Here is a 7,920-nt window from a genome sequence, read left to right on the forward strand (position 1 = left end):
TTCAGGCAAAACTCCACTGGCAGAGGTGTCACTGCACATCTGTTGGAAAAAACAGGTAAGTTTTAATGATTTCATGAAACTTTTGGACAAAATTTCATAGCAAACAGTACTAAGAACTAGGGGTGAATGGATTGCCAATATAATAAGTCAGAAATTCAATATTCATTATCAGTTTTTTCTATTCACACGGAGGGTGGATAACACTACATGCTCAGATTCCAATTGTTTATAATTCTATTTTGCCCCTTTCCTTTCCATAGTAAGTTTTAATATTCTTAGATCTCTATTTCTCTCAGTTCTACATAATGGAATTTCAGCATTTGGTCTGGAAAACCACAGGCCCTCCTAACTTCTTGTGTAAGAAATCCCAGCAACAGAATAAGATGATTTTCTGGTTTCTTAAAATGTCATTTCTTTTTTTTTTTTTAATAATTTTATTTATTTTTCCCCCCAAAGCCCCAGTAGATAGTTGTATGTCATAGCTGCACATCCTTCTAGCTGCCGTATGTGGGACGCAGCCTCAGCATGGCCAGAGAAGCGGTGCGTTGGTGCACACCCGGGATCCGAACCCCGGGCCGCCAGCGGCGGAGCGCGCGCACTTAACTGCTAAGCCACGGGGCTGGCCCTAAAATGTTATTTCTAACAAAGGGATCTTGTAAGATATCTGGAACTCAGAACTATGGCTTGTTCTCTGAATGTAAACTTGGCCTTAAAAAGCCGTTAACTCTTTGTGTTACTTAATAATGCGTTTCCCTAGTAATGATATTTAAATTGACATCTCCATGTCCTAAAAGCTATGAATACCTATGAGTTTTCTTTAATAGACAAGTGAATTGAAAATTTATGTACACTCAAAAGCTTGTATGCGAATGTTTATAGCAGCTTTATTCATCAAAAACTGGAAACAACCAGATGTCCTTCAACAGGTGCAGAGATAAACAAACTGGTACATGCATACAATGAAATACTAGTCAGTAATAAGAAGGAAAGATCTAATTGATTCACTCAACATGAATGAATCTTTTTTTGTGGTAAATATACATAACATAAACATGGACGAATCTCAAATGCATTTTGCCAAGTGAAGGAAGCCAGACTCCAAAGACCCAAAAGTATAGTATGATTCCATTCACATGACGTTTTGAGAAAGGCAAAACTATACAGATATGTATTAGTTTCCTATTGCTGCTATAAAAAATTACGACAGACTTAGTGGCTTACAACAACACATATTTATTCTCTCACAGTTCTGGAGGCCAGAAGTCTGAAATCAGTTTCACTAGGCTAAAGTCAAGGTGTCTTAGGGCTGGTTCCTTCGGGAGGCTCTAGGGGAGAATTCGTTTCCATGACTTTTCTAGCTTCTGGAGATCACCTGTATTCCTTAGCTTGTGACTCCCTCACATTACTCCAACCTCTTGCTTCCATCCTCATGTATGACAAAAAAAATGTATGACATAACTGGGCTGGCCCAGTGGTGTAGCAGTTAAGTTTGGGCATTCGCTTTGGCAGCCCGGGTTTCGCTGGTTTGGATCCTGGGCACAGACCTACTCACTGCTCATCAAGCCATGCTGAGGTGGCGTCCCACACAGAAGAGCTACAACTCTACAACTATGATACACAACTATGTACTGGGGCTTTGGGGAGAAGAAGGAAAAAGAGGAAGATTGGCAACAGATGTTAGCGCAGGGCCAATCTTCCTCAAAAACAAAAACAAAATGTATGACATAACTTCACTGAAGAGAGAAGAAGAAAAAGTTGCTAACTTTGAAAAACATTTTTTTTTTGTGAGGAAGATCAGCCCTGAGCCAACATCCATGCCAATCCTCCTCTTTTTGCTGAGGAAGATGGGCCCTATGCTACCATCTATTGCCAATCCTCCTCCTTTTTTTGCCCCTTTTCTCCCCGAAGCCCCAGTAGATAATTGTATGTCATAGTTGCACATCCTCCTAGTTGCTGTATGTGGGACGCTGCCTCAGCATGGCTGGACAAGCAGTGCATTGGTGCACGCCCGGGATCCGAACCCGGGCCTCCAGTAGTGGAGCACGCACACACAACCGCTAAGCCACAGGCCCGGCCCCAAAAAAACAATGTTTTAAAGCTCATTGATACAGAGAACAGATTGGTGGTTGTCAGAGGTGGGAGGTGGGGGAGTGAAATGGGTGAAGGGGGTCAAAATGTTCAAACTTCCAGTTAGAAAATAAATAAGTCATGGGGATGTAATGTGCAGCATGGTGACTATAATTAATAATACTGTATTATATATTTGAAATTTGCTAAGAGAGTAGATCTTAAAAGTTCTCATCACAAGAAAAAAATTCTGTAACTATGTATGATGATGGATGTTAACTAGACTTATTAGAGTGATCATTTCACAATGTATATAAATATCAAATCATTATGTTGTACACCTGAAACTAATATAATGTTGTATGTCAATTATACCTCAATAGAAAAAAAACAGTGTTTTGACTAGATAATGTAAGGCTAACAACAGAAAGAACTGTACATAAATACTGTATTCTAGTTGGTAGACAGATACAGAAATATAGATATGTATGTATACATAGGGTAGTGTACTTAGATATATTTCCTGGCTCTGACTGCTGAGATGGCTTAGAAGCGTGACACCCCAGCAGCAATGAGCACACTTAGCATCCAGATCTTTGTTTCTAAATACCATTCTCCAATAAACAGGACCAGGACTCCTTGAATAAATGGCTGATTCTAGGGCTGGGGCAGAGAAGATACAAGATGAGTGCAGAACATCTGAAAAGGCCAATAGGAGCCTGCACCCGGCCTCTCCAGACCCCTGCTGTGAGTCATATGCTGTGATGTATATTCTGACTTTCATGCTCTTGCTCCAGTATGTCCTTTCTCTGTAATAAACTGTAGCTTTGTAAGCTTTGTCATTTTGTGTCCTGTGAGTCTACTTCAGCAAGTGAACCCTGTTTAAGTGCCACTGTCAGTGCAGCTATATATTCAACTTTTGTAAATGTTGCGTGAGCACTAGGGAAAAAAAGGTATATTGTCTAGTATATATGTTTCTTTCCAGGAAATTATTAAGCAAGACTTATTAATCATATTATTAAGTGATTCTCTATCATTCATATTTGTCTTTATAAATTTCAGTGTCTTTTTTCTTTTTCTTTTTTTTTGCTGAGGAAGATTAGCCCTGAGCTAACATCTGTGCCAGTCTTCCTCTACTTTATATGTGGGTTGCCGCCACAGCGTGGCTGATGAGTGGTGTAGGTCCACACCTGGGATCTGAACCCACGAACCTGGGCTGCCAAAACAGAACGCACTGAACTTAACCTCTATGCCACGGGGCCAGCCCCAATGTCATTTTGTTAATGTCAAATTCTACTAATGTAAGTATTTTCATCTTTGATTTCTCTTAATTTGCATTTGTTTTATATATTTCCCCTTCCTTTACATTAATCTTTTTGTTTCATTTTGTGCTTCATTTAAATAACATAAAATTGAATTCTTAATCCAATTTGTGAATCTTAATTTTTAATAGGGGAGTAGATTCCATTTATATTTATGATGATCACTAATACATTTGTTTTATTATTCATGTCGTATTTTCCTATACTATTTTTAATGCTTCCTTATCATTTTTAATTTGTTTTGTGATTTTTTAATTTGTTTGTTTTTCCCTTTTGAGTGTTTGCTTTTATCTTCTTCATTTCTTTGGAAGGCATATATACACCTTTTGATACTGATAAGTGTGACCTTTAAGTTTTCCAAAAGCGTTGTGTGGGTCTGGGGAAAGATAATATACACAATATTTCAATAGCAAGAAAGCTGTCAATGACTGTTAGGGTCATGTCAAAAGGACTCAGGAGCCAACTTAAAGAAGTTCTCACTAGCCATAGTTGGGATCATTTGAACATCAATAAAAATAATTGCAGTGGATTGAAACACATGGAATATATTTGAATCATGAGTTTATAATCTACCAAAGAAACTTATTTCTCGCCTTTAAAAAAAGCTTGATTGAGATAGCAGACTTCCAAAATTGTGGGGTGAGGAGGTTAGTAGACACTCTCCCCAGTGAAACAACCATTTAAGTGGTGAAAATTATTTTAAAAACCCAACCATTTAAAGTCTTTGGAATTTGTCCTAAGGACATACAGCAAATAGAGAAACATTTATTCAAGAAAATCTACTACTAAACCTTATTAAGAACAATGGGAGTCTGTGGCATTTGAGCCACAAACTGCTTCCCACCCTCCCTAGCTCAGTGTGATGGATGCTCTACTCTGGGAAGATGCAGCCAAGAAGATACGGCTCCATTTCCTCCCAGCTCCCAGTCTAGGGCTATGGTTTCACTCCAGGAAGGGCAGGCCATCAACATCTCTCATCACTGCCAGCTCTGTGTTGCAGAAGCTGTGTCCAGAAGGTGCAAGGCAGAGGACTGCAGCTCCCTTCCCCTGCCCAGCCTCCACAGTAGGATAGAAGTTCTACTACATGTGCGGCAGGCTGTAGTACTGGTCCCCGATCACTTCTGCTCCAGCTTGCTCACAGGGCAGAGGTTCCATATCGGGAGGAACAAGACGAGACGACCAGGGACTATATCCCTGCCCAGTTACCCTCCTGTAGAGCAGCTGTGTCACTCTGGGAGAAGTGGGCCACCATCCTACCCTCTCCCCCAGCTCAGGTGTAATAGTGCAGAGGTCCTCCTAGAACTTAGAAATGTGCCTGTCACACGGTTTTGTGTTTAATATTTGTTAGCTATTATTGTGAAAGACAATTTGGCAGAGCATACGAATCTCCAGCATACGAATCTCCACTCTTTTTCTCTGAGAAGTCTAGCTGTTGCTTCATTTTCTTCTGAAAGCTGATGTTGCAGAGAAGTCTGAAACCCAACTCACTTTGTGGCCTTACAGCATAGTGGTTAAGAGCTCTGGTCAGACTGCCTTGGCTTGTATCCTGGCTCTTCAACCTGCACTAGATGTGTGACCTTGACCTCTCTAATCCATGCTGTCTCATCATCTGTAAAGTGGGCCAACTCATAGACCTCCTGTTGTGGACCCTTTGCATTTGTTGGCCAAACCATCCTTGCTCTCGTCTGTATGTTTATTTTCTCTCACTCTAACCTTTGAATTCTGGTGGGACTTCTAATGAGTCCCCTCAGCCCCTGGCCAAGTATCTTACTCCCTCCTCTTGGCCACTGTGATGGATCCAGGGGCGAGCACGTGGCACAAAGACAACTGGAGTCCTTCTATGGTGAAACCAGAAGAGAGACTCACTCTTGCTCCCGGGGTGACTGAGCTAGGATAACGTGAGCCCTGGGCTGCCTGTGCCGCGTCTGGAGGAAGCCCGTCCGCTACCACGAGGAATGAAAGAGCTGAGGCAGCTGGGGAGCAAAGGCATCCTGACAAAATCGCTTGAGTTCCTGAATCCAGTCAACGTAAAGGCCAGCACCCCCACTTTGTTGGAACGCCGTGAGGTTTAAATGAGAGAATTCATGTAAAACACCAAGTAGCGTGCCCGACACCAGGTCAGCCCTCGATATGTGATGATTTGTTTTCTCCTGTCTTAATGATTGCAGAGTTTTTTCCCCGTAGTTAAAAATTGTTGCCAAATGTGCCTGCGTGTAGGAGGTTAATTTGCCCTGAAATGGGGTACGTTCTTTGAGTCTGCAGATAGAGATCTTCCTGAGGCTTAGGAAAATCTTTTTCTAAAATATCTTTCGTCATTGCACCTCTTGGCTAGGAACAGCAAGTACGTGTGTGTTGGATTCATTCTCTGTTCTCCATATCCATCATCTCTCCCATCATTTTCTCTCTCCTCCACCTCCGAATGTTGAGTTCCTTGGGGCGTGGACGTGACAGTATTAGTCCCAACAGCGGCTGAGTCCCCCTTCTTTTCCCAACCCTCCTGGGCCATATAAGGCCCAGGGGAGGACTCTAAGCCACCGGCTGCCACAAGCCCAGCCCCTTTCTACGGGAAGGTTTCTAAGGGAATGGGTTTCTGCCCTTTCCCTGTCTCATTGTCTTTCTAGCAGCAGTGCTGGCAGGTACATTCGAGAGGTGACTTCTCAGTGACAGACTTCTTGTGAAGTCAATAGGAGGAGTAACAGCTCTGCAGGATTCCAGAAACCCCTGCTGCTTAGACCAGGGCGTCAGCCTCCCCCAGGTGCTTGTTGGAAATGCAGAGTCTCAGGCCCCATCCTGGACCCACTACATCTGAAGGAGTATTTTCACAACATCCCCAGGGGATTTGTGTGCACATTAATGTCTGAGAAGCTCTGCTCCAGAGCACAGGCTCGGTTTAACCCTTTTATTCATAATCCATTTTTTTTTTTTTTTGCTGAGACGATTCGCCATGAGCTAACATCTGTTACCAATCTTCCTCTTTTTTCGCTTGAGGAAGATTAGCCCTGAGCTAACTCTGTGCCAGTCTTCCTCTACTTTGTATGTGGGTCACCACCACAGCCTGGCTGATGAGTGGTGTAGGTCTGCCCCCCGGGGATCTGAACCTGCGAACCTGAGCTGCCAAAGCGAAGCCCGCCAAACTTAACCACTAGGCCATGGGGCAGGCCCCATAATCCATTTTTTAAAATCTACTCACAGTCATTCTTTACAGCAGAAACCTTCCCAAACTCCTCACCAGACCAGATCATGTAATGCTCTGACTCTCTTTACTACTCACTTCATTTTCATGTGAATTTTCCCCTTAATATAATGTTATTACCATAAAGTAGGGGCTCCATTGCCGGGGCACCCAGGAGTCTTATATGCACAATTCACACTTTATTGAAACCTTAATTTTACTCGGTCAGATTCCTGCTGTGTCCTTGGCTTGCCTCACCTTTGGGAGAATTACAAAACTTTCCACATTTCTGCCAGCTGCTTCTTCCTGTTTTGTTCTCAATTTGGGGTGTTTGTTTCTATTTGCTTGATGTCTGTATGCAAAAACAAGCAAAAAACATTTGTGGTTCATGTAAACACAGAGCACAATTCAAATTTCTTCCATATGAGATTCTCTGGTGAGGAATTCTTATGTCCTGTATTTGGTGAGAATATTTTTGCTTTAAACTGTGATGTTGAATTATCACTTCTTTTAGCATATTTATTTAACGTATTTTGGGGTAAAAAGTCATTATGTCATTAAAAAGGAGTCTTTGTTCAAAATGTGGTAGATTTTTCAAGAACTCCTTTAGCAAACGTTGTTAACTGAAAGGTCATTTTGTAAGGTAGTTATGTTCTTGGCAAAAATTAAGAAGTATGAGCACATCAAGAGTTGGCCAAGGAATGGAGAATTGGGAATTTTCTTCTGCAGGAGGAATGTATATTAGTATAGTCGTTTTGGAGAGTAATATTGAAAATGTGCCATATCCAGCAATTTTATTTCTTTATACTCCAAGAGAAACTCTTACAAATGTGGGCAAAGACACATTTGCCAGGATGTACTAATATTTCTTAAAGTATCATTGGTGTGATACACTTGTCTGTGTATCACCTGGGCTCCTGATTAAACTGCAGATTCCTCAGCCCTATCCCATACCTACTAAAATTCAGAATTTCTAGGAATTGAGGCCCAGGAATCAACATCGTTAGCAAGGTGTTCCCTCGCAAGTTGAAAACCATTGCTGTTTTCTTAATCATAAGTGGTCTAGTTTTATTTATTTCATTGTTTAATTATGCTAATTGTTTTGAAGTAGTATATGGTCCACAGAAAAGTGAGAAAGAAAGCAACTAGTATCTGTAATGTTCAAAGAAAAGTGAGAAAGGAAGCAACTAGTATCTGTAATGCTTGCCCCACTCCAAAGATTCTTTGAAATTTGAAGGTAATTTTTTCCTTGGATGTTTATTTTTGTTTGGTTTTTGAACTTGCTGAGGAAAATTTCTAATTTATACCCAAAAAGAATAATGCATCAAACCCTCATGTGTCCATCATCCAGCTTCAACA

Source organism: Diceros bicornis, chromosome X (genome assembly GCF_020826845.1).
Source record: "Diceros bicornis minor isolate mBicDic1 chromosome X, mDicBic1.mat.cur, whole genome shotgun sequence".
Taxonomy (NCBI): domain Eukaryota; kingdom Metazoa; phylum Chordata; class Mammalia; order Perissodactyla; family Rhinocerotidae; genus Diceros; species Diceros bicornis.